Consider the following 20,576-nt stretch of genomic DNA (forward strand, 5'->3'; position numbering starts at 1 on the left):
ATCTTCCCCGATTAAAAAAAGCCTCTGATGTCTTTTAAATTTCTTTTAGTATACAGGTCCTCTATCCTTTTGTTTTCCTTGAAGATTATTTGTTAAAAATCTGGGGCCTGTTCACCCGTAGTTTCCTTCACTCAGAGTTGTCCCTGCACGTTTGTCCTTTCTGTAATTCCTGTAAGTTGCGGCTGTGTCCAGAAGCTTGATCAGAACTTGGCTGTCTTTGGCAAGATTAGAAGCTATGCTGTGATAGGATCTCATTGCAGCCGTGTTGAATTAAGTGTATATTTTTATGAGGAAAGATTTGTTATAGGATTCCTTAAGACAGCAGGAATTTCTATACAGGCATACCTTGGAGATATTGCAAATTTGGTTCTCAGTTCATTTCAGTTCAGTCGCTCAGTCGTGTTCAACTCTTTGCGACTCCGTGAATCACAGCACGCCAGGCCTCCCTGTCCATCATCAACTCCTGGAGTTCACCCAAACTCACGTCCATCGAGTCAGTGATGCCTTCCTGCCATCTCATCCTCTGTCGTCCCCTTCTCTTCCTGCCCCCAGTCCCTCTCAGCATCAGAGTCTTTTCCAACGAGTCAACTGTTCGCATCAGGTGGCCAAAGTATTGGAGTTTGAGCTTTAGCATCAGTCCTTCCAAAGAGCACCCAGGACTGATCTCCTTCAGAATGGACTGGTTGGATCTCCTTGCAGTCCAAGGGACTCTCAAGAGTCTTCTCCAACACCACAGTTCAAAAGCATCAATTCTTCGGCGCTCAGCTTTCTTCACAGTCCAACTCTCACATCCATACATGACCACAGGAAAAACCATAGCCTTGACTAGACGGACCTTTGTTGGCAAAGTAATGTCTGTGCTTTTTAATATGCTGTTTAGGTTGGTCATAACTTTCCTTCCAAGGAGTAAGCGTCTTTTAATTTCATGGCTACAAACACCATCTGCAGTGATTTTGGAGCCCCCCAAAATAAAGTCAGCCACTGTTTCCACTGTTTCCCCATCTATTTCCCATGAAGTGATGGGACTAGGACACCATAATAAAGCAAATATCATAATAAAGTAAGTTGCATGAATATTTTGGTTTCACATATAAAAGTTATATTTATACTAAACTGTAGTCTATTAGTATGCAATAGCATTATGTCTAAAGGAAAAAGTTATATAACTTAATTTAAAAATACTTTATTCCTAAAAAATGCTAACCATTATCTGAGCCTTCAGTGAGTCCCAATTTTTTTGCTGGTGGAGGGTCTTATCTCAGTGTTACTGGATGCTGACTGATAAGGGCAGTGGTGGTTGGAGAGTTGGGTGACTCCGGTAGATTCTTAAAACAAGACAGTGAGGATTGTTGCATTGATTGACTCTTCCTTTCAGGAATTACTTTTCTGTACCATGCAATGCTGTTTGACAGTGTTTCCAGTTCAGTTCAGTTCAGTTCAGTCACTCAGTCGTGTCCGACTCTTTGCAACCCCATGCAGAGGAACCAGAGATCAAATTGCCAGCATCTGCTGGATCATGGAAAAAGCAAGAGAGTTCCAGAAGAACATCTATTTCTGCTTTATTGCCTACGCCAAAGCCTTTGACTGTGTGGATCACAATAAACTGTGGAAAATTCTGAAAGAGATGGGAATACCAGACCATCTGACCTGCCTCTTGAGAAACCTGTATGCATGTCAGGAGGCAACAGTTAGAACTGGACATGGAATAACAGACTGGTTCCAAATAGGAAAAGGAGTACGTCAAGGCTGTGTATTGTTACCCTGCTTTTTTAACTTATGTGCAGAGTACATCATGAGAAACACTGGGCTGGAGGAAGCACAAGCTGGAATCAAGATTGCCAGGAGAAATATCAATAACCTCAGAGATACAGATGACAGTGTTTTACCCACAGTCAAGTTTCTTTCAGAATTGGAGTCAGTTGTCTCAAACCCTGCTTCTCCTGTATCAACTTATGGAATATTCTAAATGCTGTGTTGTCATGGCAACAGTCTTCATAGCATCTTCACCAGGAGTAGAGTCTATTTTAAGAAACCACTTTCTTTGCTTATCCATAAGAAGGAACTCCTCATCTGTTCAAGTTTTATCATGAGATTGAAGCAATTCAGTCACATTTGTCAGGCTACCCTTCTACTATTTTGATCTTTCTACCACATCTGTAGTTACTTCCTCCACCAAAGTTTTGAACCCCTCAAAGTAGTCTGCAAGGGCTGGAATCCACTTCTTCCAAACTCTTGTTACTGTTGGTATTTGGATCTCTTCCCATGAGTCATGTGTGTTCTTAATGGCTTCTAGAAGGATGGATCCTTTCCAGAAGACTCAGTTGACTGTGATCAGATTAATCAGAGGAGTTACTGTCAGTGGCAGTGTTGGCTTATGAAAGTGGATATGATTACTTGACCCATAGGCTGCAGAGTGCATGTTGTGTGTGGGCTTGGAGACATGAATCCCATTGTCCATCTCCCCCAGAGCTCTCAGGTGACTAGGTTCATTGTTGATGAGCAGTCATATTTTGAAAGGAACCTTTTTTTCAACGGAGGGCTTAAAACTAGGTAAATCATGTTGTAAACAGATTGGCTGTCATCCTGGCTGGCAGACTTAGCATCCTTCTTAGGGGCCTAGGATTTTCAGGTGGCGAATAAACACTAGCTTCACCGTAGTCACCAGCTGTATTGCCTGCTAATGAGAGAGTCAACACTGGCCCTTTGAAGCCAGTGACTTTTCCTCTCTAGTTGTGAAAGTTCTATCTTCTTCCAGTAGAGGCCTGTTTCATCTGCACTGAAAATCTATTGTTTAATGTAGCATCTTCATTAATGATCTGAGGTGGATCTTCTGAATAACTTATGATGGCTTCTCCATCAGCACTTACTGCTTCTCTCCTTGCACTTACATGTCATGGAGACAGTTTCTTTCCTTCCACCTCATGGACCAGCCTCCACTAACTTTACATTTATCTTCTGCAGCGTGCTCACCTATCAGCCTTCACAGGATTGAAGAGAGTTAGGATCTTACTCTGGAATATGTTTGGCCGAAGGGAATATATGGCTGGTTTGGTCTTTTATCTAGACCTCTAACACTTTCTCTGTATCAGCAGTAAGGCTGTTTTGCTTTCTTATCATTCCTGTGTTCTCTGGAGCAGCACTTTCAATTTCCTTCAAGAGCTTTACTTTGCATTCACAACATGGCTGGCTGTTTGGTGCAGGAGGCCTAGCTTTTGGGCTGTCTTGGCTTTCTCACTGAGCTTAATCATGTCGAGCTTTTGATTTAAAGTGAGAGATGTGTGACTCTTCCTTTTACTTGAATGCTTCATGGCCATTGCAGGGTTTCTCATCAACCTAATTCTAATCCTGTTGTGTCTCAGGAATTAGACCAGACTGAGGAGGGGGGTGGGGGAGCAGTCAGAACACATCCAGCATTTACCAGTTAAGCTCGGCGTCTTACATGGCTATGGTTCATGGCACCCCAAAATTATTGTAGTAATAATATCAAAGGTCACAGAAACAAACATAATAGCAATGAGAAAATTGAAATGTTTCAAGAATTATCAAAATGTAACACAGAGACACAAAATAAGCAGTTGCTGTTAGAAAAATGGTGCTGATAGACTTACCAGAAGCAGAATTGCCACAAACCTTCGATTTATTTAAAAACTATATATAGTATCTGCAAAATCTCAGTACAGCAGCATACCATAAAATGAGATATGCCTGTGTCGTGCCTAAAAGGGCGTTGGATTTAGCCCGTTTTATACTCTGTTCTCGGCCCAGCTCGGTATGACTTGTGATAACTGAGCCGTCATTTCTACTTACTGGGGAGGGTGAGTTGAAATGGATGATAGCTTGGAGCATTTCCTGTTCCCAAACCCCACATTAGTTCACCAGGCAGTTCCTCATCCGTGGGCGTGTTGTTGAGCTCAAGGTGTTTTCCATGAGCAGGAGCCTTGCCATTGTCCTCTCTGCTGCAGGTATGTGGGGTCACAGTCAAAGGCGGTGGTTTTCTGTTTAGCTACATTTTTACCTGCCTTTTGAAAAGGATGGAGAATTTCGCTTCTGCTGTGTCTTGCTGAACACTGTTAAATTCAGAGGGAAAAGGCAAGTAAAATGGTCTTGTCCTTGGAACCGTTAGAATTTGTGAAGGAGACGTGGTGAATGGAGCACAGGACACAGCAGACTGTCGAAGGTTTGTCAGTAGTGGCTGCTCAGGGCTGGGGTGCAGGTGCCGGGAAGCACTAGGTCACTGGGTTCCTGAGAGCCCAGGGCTCCTGGGGCTATAGGACCAGATCTGGGATAGATCCAGCGGCCTGCCCACCCTCCCCATCCCTGAAGCTGTGGGGAGAGGCTGAGTGAGACACTCTTCTAGGCTTGTGGTGCTAAATCAGGGCTCGGAGGCCACTGTCATCTGTGTGAAGTGAAGTCCTTGTGACATGTCATGCTTGGCCATGTGGTCTGTACTGTGAGGACAGCGTGGGGCATGGGGACAGAACTTCAGGCCCCGCGGAGCCACCTGCCATCCAGCCCTTCACAGGAAGAATTGCTTCTTCATGTCAACCCGGAGTGGACCCATGGACACAGTGAACACCCCGCTGTGGACCCTCCAGCAGGACCGCAGACCCTGGGTTCTTGTTGCTACTTGTGTGCCGACTAATCACAGAGCGGATTTCTTTCCCTTTTTTGTGTTTAGAATTAGAAGATTATCTTTCAAATAAGCTACAGCATAATTTGGTGATTTATAGTTGGATTCTCTGTTCATATTTTAATTTTCAAAGATTGATATATGTTAGGCTTTTTTAAGAGAGATGTAAAGTATATGTAATGAAAGACTGAAATAGCTCCCTTTTTATACATAAGCAAAATGGAGGTTTCTTAAAATAGAAGATCAGTAACTTGCTTTTGAGTAACACACTGGCATTTTACATGTTTTAAACTATTTTGCGGGTTCAATATTGAAATAAATAGCTTTTAGCTGAAATGTGAAGGCTGTCTTATTTACTCTGAGTTTTTTTTATTTTTATTTTTTTTTTTAAGAACAGGGATTTTAAGGCTAGCTGAGCTACTTCCATACAATAATTGTAGAGTTTTTCAAAAATTTTATATCTTTTACAATGATACATGAACAGTTCGATTCTTCTTTAATAATACATCTGTATTAATAAATATTCTGGATAGATCAACTAAACAGAAAATTAACAAGGAAACACAAACTTTAAATGATACAATAGACCAGTTAGACCTAATTGATATCTATAGAACATTTCATCCCAAAACAATGAATTTCACCTTTTTCTCAAGCGCACATGGAACCTTCTCCAGGATAGATCACATCCTGGGCCATAAAGCTAGCCTTGGTAAATTCAAAAAAATAGAAATCATTCCAAGCATCTTTTCTGACCACAATGCAGTAAGATTAGATCTCAACTACAGGAGAAAAACTGTGAAAAATTCCAACATATGGAGGCTGAACAACACACTGCTGAATAACCAACAAATCACAGAAGAAATCAAGAAAGAAATCAAAATTTGCATAGAAACCAATGAAAATGAAAACACAACAACCCAAAACCTGTGGGACACGTAAAAGCAGTCCTAAGGGGAAAGTTCATAGCAATACAGGCACACCTCAAGAAACAAGAAAAAAGTCAAATAAATAACCTAACTCTACACCTAAAGCAACTAGAAAAGAAAGAAATGAAGAACCCCAGGGTTAATAAAAGGAAAGAAATCTTAAAAATTAGAGCAGAAATAAACGCAAAAGAAACAAAAGAGACCATAGCAAAAATCAACAAAACCAAAAGCTGGTTCTTTGAAAGGATAAATAAAATTAACAAACCATTAGCCAGACTCATCAAGAAACAAAGGGAGAAAAATCAAATCAATAAAATTAGAAACGAAAATGGAGAGATCACAACAGACAACACAGAAATACAAAGGATCATAAGAGACTACTATCAACAATTATATGCCAATAAAATGGACAACGTGGAAGAAATGGACAAATTCTTAGCAAAGTACAACTTTCCAAAACTCGACCAGGAAGAAATAGAAAATCTTAACAGACCCATCACAAGCACAGAAATTGAAACTGTAATCAAAAATCTTCCAGCAAACAAAAGCCCAGGTCCAGACGGCTTCACAGCTGAATTCTACCAGAAATTTAGAGAAGAGCTAACACCTATCCTGCTCAAACTCTTCCAGAAAATTGCAGAGGAAGGTAAACTTCCAAACTCATTCTATGAGGCCACCATCGCCCTAATACCAAAACCTGACAAAGATCCCACAAAAAAAGAAAACTACAGGCCAATATCACTGATGAACATAGATGCAAAAATCCTTAACAAAATTCTAGCAATCAGAATCCAACAACACATTAAAAAGATCATACACCATGACCAAGTGGGCTTTATCCCGGGGATGCAAGGATTCTTCAATATCCGCAAATCAATCAATGTAATACACCACATTAACAAATTGAAAAATAAAAACCATATGATTATCTCAATAGATGCAGAGAAAGCCTTTGACAAAATTCAACACCCATTTATGATAAAAACTCTCCAGAAAGCAGGAATAGAAGGAACATACCTCAACATAATAAAAGCTATATATGACAAACCCACAGCAAACATTATCCTCAATGGTGAAAAATTGAAAGCATTTCCTCTAAAGTCAGGAACAAGACAAGGGTGCCCACTTTCACCATTACTATTCAACATAGTTTTGGAAGTTTTGGCCACAGCAATCAGAGCAGAAAAAGAAATAAAAGGAATCCAAATTGGAAAAGAAAAACTAACACTCTCACTATTTGCAGATGACATGATCCTCTACATAGAAAACCCTAGACTCCACTAGAAAATTACTAGAACTAATCAATGACTATAGTAAAGTTGCAGGATATAAAATCAACACACAGAAATCCCTTGCATTCCTATACACTAATAATGAGAAAACAGAGAAATTAAGGAAACAATTCCATTCACCATTGCAACGGAAAGAATAAAATACTTAGGAATATATCTATCTAAAGAAACTAAAGACCTATATATAGAAAACTATAAAACACTGGTGAAAGAAATCAAAGAGGACACTAATAGATGGAGAAATATACCATGTTCATGGATTGGAAGAATCAATATAGTGAAAATGAGTATACTACCCAAAGCAATTTATAGATTCAATGCAATCCCTATCAAGCTACCAACAGTATTCTTCACAGAGCTAGAACAAATAATTTCACAATTTGTATGGAAATACAAAAAACCTCGAATAGCCAAAGCGATCTTGAGAAAGAAGAATGGAACTGGAGGAATCAACCTACCTGACTTCAGGCTCTACTACAAAGCCACAGTTATTAAGACAGTATGGTACTGGCACAAAGACAGAAATATAGATCAATGGAACAAAATAGAAAGCCCAGAGATAAATCCACGCACCTCTGGACACCTTATCTTTGACAAAGGAGGCAAGAATATACAATGGATTAAAGACAATCTCTTTAACAAGTGGTGCTGGGAAATCTGGTCAACCACTTGTAAAAGAATGAAACTAGACCACTTTCTAATACCATACACAAAAATAAACTCAAAATGGATTAAAGATCTAAACGTAAGACCAGAAACTATAAAACTCCTAGAGGAGAACATAGGCAAAACACTCTCTGACATACATCACAGCAGGATCCTCTATGACCCACCTCCCAGAATATTGGAAATAAAAGCAAAAATAAACAAATGGGACCTAATTAACCTTAAAAGCTTCTGCACATCAAAGGAAACTATTAGCAAGGTGAAAAGACAGCCTTCAGAATGGGAGAAGATAATAGCAAATGAAGCAACGGACAAACAACTAATCTCAAAAATATACAAGCAACTCCTACAGCTCAACTCCAGAAAAATAAACGACCCAATCAAAAAATGGGCCAAAGAACTAAATAGACATTTCTCCAAAGAAGACAGATGGCTAACAAACACATGAAAAGATGCTCAACATCACTCATTATCAGAGAAATGCAAATCAAAACCACTATGAGGTACCATTTCACACCAGTCAGAATGGCTGCGATCCAAAAGTCTACAAATAATAAATGCTGGAGAGGGTGTGGAGAAAAGGGAACCCTCTTCCACTGTTGGTGGGAATGCAAACTAGTACAGCCACTATGGAGAACAGTGTGGAGATGCCTTAAAAAACTGGAAATAGAACTGCCTTATGATCCAGCAATCCCACTGCTGGGCATACACACTGAGGAAACCAGAATTGAAAGAGACACGTGTACCCCAATGTTCATCGCAGCACTGTTTATAATAGCCAGGACATGGAAGCAACCTAGATGTCCATCAGCAGATGAATGGATAAGAAAGCCATGGTACATATACACAATGGAGTATTACTCAGCCGTTAAAAAGAAAACATTTGAATCAGTTCTAATGAGGTGGATGAAACTGGAGCCTATTATACAGAGTGAAGTAAGCCAGAAGGAAAAACACCAATACAGTATACTAACGCATATATATGGAATTTAGAAAGATGGTAACAATAACCCTGTGTACGAGACAGCAAAAGAGACACTGATGTATAGAACAGTCTTATGGACTCTATGGGAGAGGGAGAGGGCGGGAAGATTTGGGAGAATGGCATTGAAACATGTAAAATATCATGTATGAAACGAGATGCCAGTCCAGGTTCGATGCATGATACTGGATGCTTGGGGCTAGTGCACTGGGACGACCCAGAGGGATGGTATGGGGAGGGAGGAGGGAGGAGGGTTCAGGATGGGGAACACATGTATACCTGTGGCGGATTCATTTTGATATTTGGCAAAACTAATACAATTATGTAAAGTTTAAAAATAAAATTAAAAAAATAAATAAAGAAATATTCTAACTTTCTAAACATTTCCACCACTAGTTTAATGCTCAACTATGCAGAATTTACTTTTATTTTTCTTAGAGTAATCAGAATTGGAAGAGGCAGTCATGTTTTCCCTGATGATTATATGTAGAATCCGACTATCCATTAACCTTATCCAGACAGGATTGTCTCCAGAGGCTGAGAAAACAGGCCAAGGGAGTAATGTGAACCATGACTCCAGCCTCTGCAGGCGTTGACCCCAGAGCCTTTGTGACCCACCCTGGAGTGGACTGCTGGCTGAAGATGGAGTAGGCTGCCCCGTGGGATGGTTAGAGTCTCTGTCTGGGTGTCTGGAAAGGTTCTAGGGCCAAACTCATTGGAGTCTGCTGCTGCTACTGCTAAATCGCTTCAGTCGTGTCCGACTCTGTGCGACCCCATAGAAGGCAGCCCACCAGGCTCCCCCGTCCCTGGGATTCTCCAGGCAAGAACACTGGAGTGGGTTGCCATTTCCTTCTCCAATGCATGAAAGTGAAAAGTGAAAGTGAAGTCGCTCAGTCGTGCCGGACTCTTAGCGACCCCATGGACTGCAGCCCACCAGGCTTCTCCATCCATGGGATTTTCCAGGCAAGAATACTGGAGTGGGGTGCCATTGCCTTCTCCACATTGGAGTCTAGATCTTAATATTCACATGTGGTCCAGGGACCATCAGCAACAGTACGGTCTGGGAGCTGGTTAGAAATGCAGGGTTTCAGACCTCCCAGACCTGGTGGTCTAAAACCTGTGTCCCACTAGGCTCCTCAGGGTGCACAAGCACCTTCAACTTCAGAGAGTTCAGGTCCAGGTCATTGGTTTCCCAGATGGCTGAGCATCACAGTCATCTGTGGAGCTCGTTAAAACCGTAGAATCCTGACCCAGTTTCCTGACAGACCGATGACTAGATCTGGGGTTACCTGGCCAGATGTGTAACTGCTGGTCTGAAGTGAGTCACCCCTGGCTTGTGGGGCCTTTTAGAGAGGGGATGTCACCTGCCGAATGTGTTGAGAGGACCTACGTCTAGCCTTCTGTGAATATCCTTGTCTCTGGGCCTCCATCCCTGAGTGGACGTGGCACTCCTGAGGAGGCCTGCAGACCACTGGCCCAGGGTGCCAGCCTGTCTGGGGCTCCAGCTGACGGAGATGCACGTCTCAGGCAGTCCCACTGCCCAGCCTCCATCCCTTCTCTTCTAGTTCCCATGGAAACAGATTGCAGGGAAACTGGGCACGGTGCTGTCTTTACTCTGTTCTGGGATCTGAGGTCTCTGTTACCATGGGAACCGGGAGGAAAACGGATGGTAGTGGAGCAGCTAGACTGCTTTCCAGTCTCAGTGGCACCCCCATCCTCACACCCAACCCTCTTCTGCCAGTGTACCTCTGAGCTCAGGATGCAAGCCGCTGAGTGTGGCTGGGACTCGTCCTGGAGACAGTGTGTGTGGCAGGGAGAAAGTGGGGCTCCTAGAGCACCCTTGAAGGTGCCAGTCACTGCCTTTTCCCCCAGGCCACTGTTTCTGGGTATTGGTTTAAGTTATTGAGATGTCACCCTTTGTTATTATTTCTTTTATGATTTTGTTGAATGTAATAACATTTTTATTCATAGGAGGTGAAGATATGAATCATTTTAATAGGAATGATTCTCTGATATAGGGATTACCTATGGCTGGCGGGTGAGCTGTGAGCCTGGCTCATGTGTTGGGATGGACAAGGGCCTTGTGGGGTGAACAGCAGGGCTGAGGGGTGGTGCCAAGTCAGGTGGACATTTGGTCTGTGGTAAGGAAAAAGAAGTGTACCTGATGGTGACCCATTTAAGTAATTGTTTGAAGATGAGAATATTAAATTCCAGTCTAGGAGGCCCTGGATTGGAACTGAGTGTTTATTCATCCACACAGTGATGTTCAGTGAACCCCACCCACTCACAGCCCAGTCGACTTACCACACCATCCTCATTGCACCCAAGGATCTATTGTCTTTGCCCTTCTTCCCTACTCCCCATTCCTGCCTTGGCTGTGTTTTGAGGGCCTCTTGGGTGTTCTGAGGCTACATGCATGCCATCATATATATTCTCAGCAATGCTGCCTTACGGTTACATTAATGGCCCCCTTAATAGATGAGGAAACTGAGGCTCAGAGAGGTTGTGTGGCCTGACCGGTGGAGTGGTGGATGTTCAGCAGAATGCTTATTCTGAGCCCCGTCTGGTTGACCCCAGAGCCATGCTTACTCCTCTGAACACAGCACCTCCATGCGTGAGTGGCTGTGTCAAAGCCAAAGCCGGGTGAACCCCACCTTCATCCTCTGTCGTGGCCTCTGACCCCGACCCAAATGAACAGGCAGCTCCTTGCTCTTTGACATTAGTCTTGCATATTTACTTACAGTTATTTTTGTATTTCCAGTGTATTTATCGGTATATTCAATTTTTCAGTCAAAACAGACAAAATTTAGTTTTAATGATTTCATGCTTCCTCTTGGGATATTTGGGGGAACACCAGCCTAGAAGCTGTTTGGGTAAAAAGCAGTAGAGCTTGCCCTCCTGTGAGGAACGCGATCAAGCCGCCTCCTTCTCGCTGCCAGAGCACGCGGAGTGGGTGGGGGGATGACGATGCTGCTGTGACCCTCCTGTCCCCTCAGGAGGGCTGCCATCTGGAGGAAGAGGCTCTGGAGAAGAAGGGAATAGAAAAGGGCTGGTTTTAGAGGGAAAGAAGACACTTTTTTCAGTGTGGAGAAGGTCGCCCTTCAGTGTCAGTGCAATGGGGGGCCCTCAGTCCTGGGGCCGCCAGACCCTGGCCCGCTGTGGCGAGTGGTGGGAGCAGGGGCAGTGACGTCAGGCTCCAGACTCAGTGCTTACAGTTTCCTCCTGCTGCCAGAGCCCTGTGGTTTTCTTGGTTGGATTCCTAGAATTCTCTTGTCCAGATCTGACGGGGGCCGCATAAGACGGGCAGCTTCACTCAGTGCCGTGAACACCGAAGCGGGCTGAGTGCACTGTTGTGGACGCAGTTTCTGTGATGTGGTGCATGCTCTGAAGCCGTGGAAACTCAGCAACGGTAGGCACACCAGTCCAGCTGCTGCAGGACAGCACTGCCCACCCCTGGGTGGTGGGAAGGCTGGTACTGTGTTACAAGAGGTCTGTCTCCCCTGCTGGGGACGCTTGAAGGGATTCACTGTACCTGCAGTGGTGCTTCCCTCGTGGATAACACTCATTTGCTTCTGGTGTGATGGCACACACGCTGGCCTTTGTTACCAAGGCAGGGGAAACTGGGTCTGATGAGCCCTGTTTGCTTGGCCAGAGGCCTCTAGGTGCACGGCAATGGGTTGTGTAGTCCCATTAGTCAGATACCACGCAGCCTTTCCCTGAATTCTCTGCCCCTTCAGCAGCTGCTCTTCAGGACAGGTGCACTGTCCCATCCAGCCTTCCAGGGAGCCAGGAAACTCTCTCAGTGTTTCCGTAATGGCTGGCTCTGCCTTTTAAAGGCAAGTTTCCTTTTTGTCATTAAAAAAAAAAAAAGTCTTTGGCTGTCTGGGTCTTAGTTTTGGCACCTGGGATCTTCGTTCTTTGTTGTGGCGTGCGAGATCTTTTAGTTGCAGCCTGTGGGATTTGGTTCCCTGACCAGGGATTGAACCTGGGTCCCCTGTGTTGGGAGCATGGAGTCAAAGGCACTGGGCCACCAGGGAAGTCCTGCACTGTTTCTTTAGCATTGACTGGTGGTGTGTTTTATACGTGGCTTCTTATTAAATAAGAAATCAGCAGTTCTCTGAGGGTGGTGCCATCTACTGGACAGATGAGGAAGCTGAGGCTCAGGGTTAAGTAACGGCAGAGCTACAGGAGGCCTAGACCGGGGTAAATCCCGGGCCGGCTGCCTCAGAGCCTGGCCTTTTGACCTCTGGCCTGTCTGTAGGGACAGCTCTCCTTCCAGCATGTTTTGAGTGGAGGTTGGCCCTGCCTGTGCTCCAGATGTCCAGACTGACCCTCCACAGGGAGCACCCTCTTGGTGTGCATACCACAAGGCCAGAGCCTCCTTGGGTCCTAGGCTCTTGGCGCTTTGTGCAGCTGAGGCAGGGCAGAGGGATTAGAGTGACAAGTGGGTGACTGACCGAAGACCCAATGTGATCAGTGCAGTAGAACCAGCATTTATTGGGTACCTGCTATATGCTAGTCCACATAGTCAGTGCTGTGACTACAAAGATTAGCAAGAAAAGTTTCCATTAGAAACACCTCCACAGAGATAGGTACAGGTGCCATGGGGACAGGAACTGGGTTTCTTTTGCTCACTGCTGTCTCCCCTGCACCTAAAACAATGCCGTGCAAGTCAGGACCCTACAAGTTACTGAACGAGAAGATGCAGCCTGTGAGGTGTTCTGTAGGCCAGAGTGTGAGGAGGTCATGGGGGAGGCACGGGCGTGCAGGCGTTGGCCCAGTGGCTGTGACGGGTGACAGGGGTGTGGGAGTATGTGTGGGGGGTGGGCTCCGTGACCCATTGTTCTCTTCTGCTCCCAGCTGCCTTCCCTTGCGTGTCATACTCGTTACTCCTGCGGGGCCTCCTTTTCGTGGCCTGCCATGCCCATTGTAAGCTGATTTTATCTGTGGAAAAGGAGTGAGGGAGAGTGCTAGCTGAGGAGCTGGCCTGCCCCTTCACTCCAGGCTGGGAGAGGTGACTTTGGCTGGCATCTACTCTTGAGGTGACCTGACATGCTCAGCCTAGATCAGGGGCCCTTCGGTCAGAGTATGTGCACCTAAGGACTCTGGCTCTGCACCAAGGCCCTGGCCCTTCTGCACCTTCCCCTTTGGGCATGTTGGTGTCATGGGCATGGCCTGAGCTGGGCCTGGGACAGTGGCGATTGTCTCAGGATCCCTTGACCCCCCAGGCGGGAAGTTCATGTGTGCACTGTGCCCCTCCTCAACCTCTTCCTTTGGCTGGTTTGTGTCTATGGGAGAACCTGGAGCTCAAGTTGAGACTGACACCCAGTTCTGGTCTGGCTTTGTCCTCATCCCGCATCCCCTGAGTATGTGCTGTCCTCCTGGGCCTCCTTGTCCTCCTCCCTGGAATGAAGGGAAGATGGAAACATGGGCCCCCCCCCGCCCCCCGCTCTTAGATGATATGAGCAGATGGTGATATCTGTGCTGACTTATTAAGGACAGTTTTCCTGCTTAAGTATCTGGGAAGTGTTCTCCAGCTTGGTTTGTGTAGAGCTCAGGCTGTAGGTCCTTTCAATTCAGCTGCTCAGCCGTGTCCGACTCTTTGCGACCTCATGAACTGCAGCACGCCAGGCTGCCCTGTCCATCACCAACTGCTGGAGTCTACCCAAACCCATATCCATTGAGTTGGTGATGCCATCCAGCCATCGCATCCTCTGTCGTCCCCTTCTCCTCATGCCTTCAATCTTTCTCAGCATCAGGGTCTTTTCCGATGAGTCAGGTCTTCACATCAGGTGGCCAAAGTATTGGAGTTTCAGTTTCAACATCAGTCCTTCCAATGAACACCCAGGATTGATCTCCTTTAGAATGGACTGGTTGGATCTCCTTGCAGTCCAAGGGACTCTCAAGAGTCTTCTCCAACACCACAGTTCAAAAGCATCAATTCTTCGGTGCTCAGCTTTCTTCACAGTCCAACTCTCATATCCATACATGACCACTGGAAAAACCATAGCCTTGACTAGACGGACCTTTGTTGGCAAAGTAATGTCTGTGCTTTTTAATATGTCGTCTAGGTTGGTCATAACTTTCCTTCCAAGGAGTAAGCATCTTTTAATTGCTTGGCTGCAATCACCATCTGCAGTGATTTTAGAGTCCAAAAAAATAAAGTCAGCCACTGTTTCCACTGTTTCCCCATCTATTTGCCATGAAGTGATGGGACCAGATGCCATGATCTTCGTTTTCTGAATGTTGAGCTTTAAGCCAACTTTTTCACTCTCCACTTTCACTTTCATCAAGAGGCTTTTGAGTTCCTCTTCACTTTCTGCCATAAGAGTGGTGTCATCTGCATATCTGAGGTGATTGATATTTCTCCCGGCAGTCTTGATTCCAGCTTGTGCTTCTTCCAGCCCAGCGTTTCTCATGATGTACTCTGCATAGAAGTTAAATAAGCAGAGTGACAATATACAGCCTTGACGTACTCCTTTTCCTATTTGGAACCAGTCTGTTGTTCCATGTCCAGTTCTAACTGTTGCTTCCTGACCTGCATACAGGTTTCTCAAGAGGCAGATCAGGTGGTCTGGTATTCCCATCTCTTTCAGAATTTTCCACAGTTTATTGTGATCCACACAGTCAAAGGCTTTGGCATAGTCAGTAAAGCAGAAATAGATGTTTTTCTGGAACTCTTTTGCTTTTTTGATGATCCAGCAGATGTTGGCAATTTGATCTCTGGCTCCTCTGCCTTTTCTAAAACCAGCTTGAACATCAGGAAGTTCACGGTTCATGTATTGTTGAAGCCTGGCTTGGAGAATTTTGAGCATTATTTTACTAGCGTGTGAGATGAGTGCAATTGTGCAGTAGTTTGAGCATTCTTTGGCATTGCCTTTCTTTGGGATTGGAATGAAAACTGACCTTTTCCAGTCCTGTGGCCACTGCTGAGTTTTCCAAATTTGCTGGCATATTGAGTGTAGCACTTGCACAGCATCATTTTTCAGGATTTGGAATAGCTCAACTGGAATTCCATCACCCCCACTAGCTTTGTTCGTAGTGATGTTTTCTAAGGCCCCCTTGACTTCACATTCCAGGATGTCTGGCTCTAGGTCAGTGATCACACCATCGTGATTATCTGGGTCGTGAAGATCTTTTTTGTACAGTTCTTCTGTGTATTCTTGCCACGTCTTCTTAATATCTTGGGCTTCTGTTAGGTCCATACCATTTCTGTCCTTTATTGAGCCCATCTTTGCATGAAATGTTCCCTTGGTAGCTCTAATTTTCTTGAAGAGATCCCTAGTCTTTCCCATTCTGTTGTTTTCCTCTATTTCTTTGCATTGATCATTGAGGAAGGCTTTCTTATCTCTCCTTGCTATTCTTTGGAACTTTGCATTCAGATGCTTATATCTTTCCTTTTCTCCTTTGCTTTTCATTTCTCTTCTTTTCACAGCTATTTGTAAGGCCTCCCCAGACAGCCATTTTGCTTTTTTGCATTTCTTTTTCTTGGGGATGGTCTTGATTCCTGTGTCCTATACAGTGTCATGAACCTCCGTCCATAGTTCATCAGGCACTCTGTGTCTATCAGATCTAGTCCCTTAAATCTACTTCTCACTTCCACTGTATAGTCATAAGGGATTTGATTGAGGTCATACCCGAATGGTCTAGTGGTTTTCCCCACTTTCTTCAATTTAAGTCTGAATTTGGCAATAAGGAGGTCCTTTAGGTTTTATCAAGTGTTTGGATTTGCTGAGGTGACATTTTAAAGGATGGTCTAATGGAATTGCCTCCTTCCCTGTTTGCATCTTGTGTACATATTTGAAGCGTGTTTTACCTCTGATTACCTGGAGCCCATCGAGCTGCCCAGAGCTTGATGGCTTTGAGGTTGTGTTATAACAGCTGCAGATTGTCGTACACTCAAATTCCAGAGATGAAGAACAGTGAGAAAGAGCTGTACCGTCATGCAGACAGCCCTTTGTCTCAGACTTGGTTTCTATGCAGATTTTCTGGGCCCGTTTGCTGTGTCCTTTTTGTGCACATATGTCCTATCTCCCTTGACCAGAGACATGGCTGCTGGGGCCTGCTTGGATTAGAAGGGACCTTTAGCTCTGCCACTTCCGGTGTGCAAGGATGCTGTAGCCTGGCTGAGCCTGACCCAGGGCAGGATGGTGGCTCCTGTGAGCAAGTCCTAGATGGACCGGCACTGCCCAGGTCTGCATGTCTGTCCATGGGGTGGAGGGCTTCAGGCTTGGGCCAGAAGCAGACCCTCAGGTTTCTTGTCCCTCTTTTTCTCACCTCTGTCTCGCTTAGAGTCCTTTGCCATTTTGACCTTCGATGAACAAGCCAGTGAGTGAAGTGAAAGTTGCGTCCAACTTTGCAACCCTTTGCAGAGAGCCCTTTGTCTCAGGCTTGGTTTCTATGCAGATTTTCTGGGCCTGTTTGCTGTGTCCTTTTTGTGTACATCTGTCCTATCTCCCTTGACCAGAGACATGGCCTCAACTCTTTGCAACTGTACGGTCCATGGAATTCTCCAGGCCAAAATACTGGAGTGGGTAGCCTTTCCCTTCTCCAGGGCATCTTCCCAACCCAGGGATCGATCCCAGGTCTCCTGCATTGCAGGTGCATTTTTTATCAGCTGAGCCAGTAGGGAAGCCCAACCAGTCGGTAGTTGAGTTTTTTTTCCCTCTGGTAAGCAGTGTGGCGCACTGCTACAGTGCTTTACTTTGTCAAGGGTGGGACCATCCCTTCATCCCTTGGTGCTCCTTACTGTGAGGGTCAAGCAGTGTGGGGCCTCAGGCGGGGCCTCTTCGACCCAGAGCCTGGGGCTGGTCTGTCTGGTCTGTCTGGCCGTCACCCAGGTAACCGGCACGCCAAAGAGGCCAGCAGTCCATGGTGTGTGGAAATCAGAAACGAAACTGAGGTGCTGATCCTTGATGCACTGTGCTTGCACTCGTGTTGCTAGGTTTTTAGAAAAGGAGATTTGACTTCTCTGTTGACTTTGGCCTCTGTGCCCAGTGTGTGGCCTTGTGTTGCCTAAACCTCGTGTCTCTGCAATTGAGCTTTCATGATAGGGTTTGTCTGTGGAATGCAGTTCTTTTCTCTCCTCAGTGATTCTAGGGACACTACATTTCATATGAATTTTTGTGAACAAGTGGTAAACATATTCTGCAGCTTAGTTAGGTTTTGTGGGTGTTCATGTTTTAAAAAATGTCTCTTCCTGTGGGAGTGTTTTTCCATCTTGCATGCTCTATTTCCTTAGTAACTGTTGCTCTGTTATGGGAGGGACTTAACCATATATTTCAAGTGTAATGTTGAATTGATTTATTTCCTGGTTAGTCCTGCCCATGTTCTTGGTGTAAACAGCACATGTGTGTGTGTGTCCATGACAGGGTGATGGTATTGTGCTTGTGTAGAGGGGGCTCTTGAATGAGTCCAGGTTAATCTGTGACCTTGCATCCTGGGTAAGTTGCCTCTTTCTCTCTTTATTCTTCCTCTTCCCTCCAGGTTTTCCTGATTTGAGTGTTACCAGCGTGTTGGAGTGACCTGAGACTCAGAAGTAATATGGGAAAAACAGTGGTTGGAAGGGTCAGAGACCAGGTTCTGATCCCAACTCCTGAGCACTCATTTCCGGGCAGAGTCTGTGGCCTCTGTGGGGTTAGAGTTGTCCCCGTGGTTCAAGAAGTTTCAGAGCAGTGAGCTCCATGGGCCTGTGTGGGTGCTTTGCTGTGTAGTGACCGTGGAGTGGTCACACAGGCCCTGCCCCTTCAGAGATCAGAGCCAGAGGAGAACAGCCTCTCAGCCTGGATGCTGTCAGCTTCGCTCGGGGCGGCAGACTGGTTTGTAGGGTCAGCCGAGCCTCTCTACTCCTCCTCCCAGCACCAGTAGCCTTGGTCCACTCACCCATCCAGTAGACCAGCGGCCTCGGCCTGCTCCTCCGTTGTTAATAGGCTCATCCTACTGATGCCTGCCAGGCAGCGCCTTAGGTGCCCAAGGGAAACACCCCTATGGAGCTTGCTGCCCCACGGAGGGATGGCTGAACTGTGAGCACCCTGCAGCTCTTCTAGGGCCCTGAGCCAGATCACCTGGCTCTGTCTGCATGTAGCCCCAGGGGTGGGCGAGGGGCCACCTCTGAGACCAGAAAGTAAGTAGGGCCTGTAATGGTGGGAGGCAGGCAGGACTGAGACGTGTTCGGCTTCTGCAGCTTTTTCCTGATTTTTGACTGGTTACTGAATTGTGAAAATGAACATGTGGTGCCTCTGCTGACTCTGGGTCCCAGTCACCCCCGCCTTGTTTCTCAGCCCAGTGGAGACCCACCCCTCTTTCTGTGTGTTTTTAAAAGGGCATCTTTTCTGTGTTGTTAGTGGTTAGGAAGAAAACTGTTATGGCACTTAACAGTTCAATTTTTGCTTGAAAATGCTTGTAAGGAGACTTCAAATGTATGTAGGAATATGCTTGTCATCAGTCAGTCAAGATAATCGAAATAAATGCTGTCCCTTCAGCCTGTGTTGGGAATCACACATGTCATTCCCTAAACATCTAGGCCAAGACCATCTATGCCCAAGACCTCAGGGAGTTGTTACACACCTGTCTCCATCTCTCTTTTCTGAAGAAGCAAAGTTAAGCATTAGTGATTGTGACAGACAGGAAGAGAAAAGAAAGGAAGAGTGTGTTGTTTCTTCTGTTTCAGTCCACACCAGCCTCAGTCTTTCCTATAGCCAAAAAAACCTTTGGTTGTTGTTGTGTTGTTTTTTTTTTTTTAATTGAGGTAGCATGCCTTTTGTAACAAAACAAGATAATTAAACAAAACTCCTCAATAAAACAGCAAAAGCCTTACTGCACTTGTGTTTCTCTTTGAGATCAGGGAAAGAGAACAAATACAGTCTGGTATTCCTGTGCACTGAAAGCATCCTAGACCAGAGAAAAGGTTATCAGGGTTGTAGGGCAGGTGGACTTTTCTGTTTATCTGGCAGTTCTGTTCCCTGAGGTGGATGGCTCCAGGGCACATGGCACTTTAGATGCTGGTGTTGGCCTGCGGGATGCGGATAACTGTGGGTATTAGTCATTCGGTATGGAATGTTTAAATTCAGAGAAAGAACATTTTCTCACATTTTTCAAGCACTTCAGACCCACCAATTACATAAATGATTTTGAATTAAATTTTTTACCTATTCATTAAATTTAAGGACTCCTACTGGGCTGCACTTCATTAACTGAGATTATTACTGCAAGTACATGAGGGCAACGCAGTTGAATTTCTTTTGTAATATAATTAAGGTGCTTCGTTAATACATAAGGCCTTCCTTTGGTTCGTCTGTAGGTTTATTACCTTATGTTTATAGCAGGAGGGTTTTAACAGAGGGCTTCTTTCTGTTATGTGCTGTTTTCTTAAATATTTTCTTTTCTCTAGTTTGAAAAAGAGGAATAAAGTGATATTTTCTAAAAATTGACTATAAATTGATTAGCATGAAGTGATAATAATGGAAAAAAAGATTCCTTTTCTCCAATACCAGAGATTCATATTTGGGATTCTGTTTTAAAAGTCTGATCCTTTGGGCTTCTAACATTCTTGTTGTTGATGTTGCTTCTTATATAGTTTAACAGCATTAAAATAGCTGATAAGTACCTATAAAGTACTTTTATTATCATGTTCTATGTAATATATATGAAACAGTTTATAGGTTAAATTTGCTTTTCCTTCATATTCTTTCAAGAAATTTATCACTGGCCTTTGTTCCCCCCCAACCCCCGCCCTTCGGGGGTCACTTTTTGAAGCAGCTCAAGCCCCGTCCCTCCTGGTGTGCCGGCAGCATGGGTGTGGACCTCAGATCCACTTCCAAGACCTCGGGAAGCTGCTGAGGACATGGGTTTCTCCTCCAGGTGTCTGTGCTGGATGCATGTGACCTTTGTCACTGTTCTTGGAGCTGCTCGGAGCCTCTGGCAGCGTCTTGTTCCGGGGACAGGACACCCTCATCCGGCCCCTCACAGAGCAGCAGGAGAGGTTGCCCCACCGTCCCGACAGTGTGGTTTCAGGCATAGCTCTGGGGGTGTCTTCGTTTTCTTTCTTGGCCTCTGTGGCCTACTGAATTCAGGCTTTA

The 20,576-nt window shown here is 45.0% G+C and overlaps 1 protein-coding gene across 10 annotated transcripts in view; it reads left to right on the forward strand.

The window, feature by feature from the left end:
• The window catches only part of LDLRAD4 (low density lipoprotein receptor class A domain containing 4), a 173,755-nt gene that overhangs the window by 89,959 nt on the left and 63,220 nt on the right, over positions 1-20,576 (forward strand). Inside the window, exon 1 of one of the 10 annotated variants that reach the window (XM_005224328.5) lies at positions 17,770-17,942. The exons of the other annotated variants lie outside the window; for them this stretch is intronic. The gene's annotated coding sequence lies outside the window, so the exon portion shown is untranslated. Of the gene's footprint in view, positions 1-17,769; positions 17,943-20,576 lie in introns of those variants that run through there. 10 annotated transcript variants of the gene reach the window in all.

Source organism: Bos taurus, chromosome 24 (genome assembly GCF_002263795.3).
Source record: "Bos taurus isolate L1 Dominette 01449 registration number 42190680 breed Hereford chromosome 24, ARS-UCD2.0, whole genome shotgun sequence".
Taxonomy (NCBI): Eukaryota; Metazoa; Chordata; class Mammalia; order Artiodactyla; family Bovidae; genus Bos; species Bos taurus.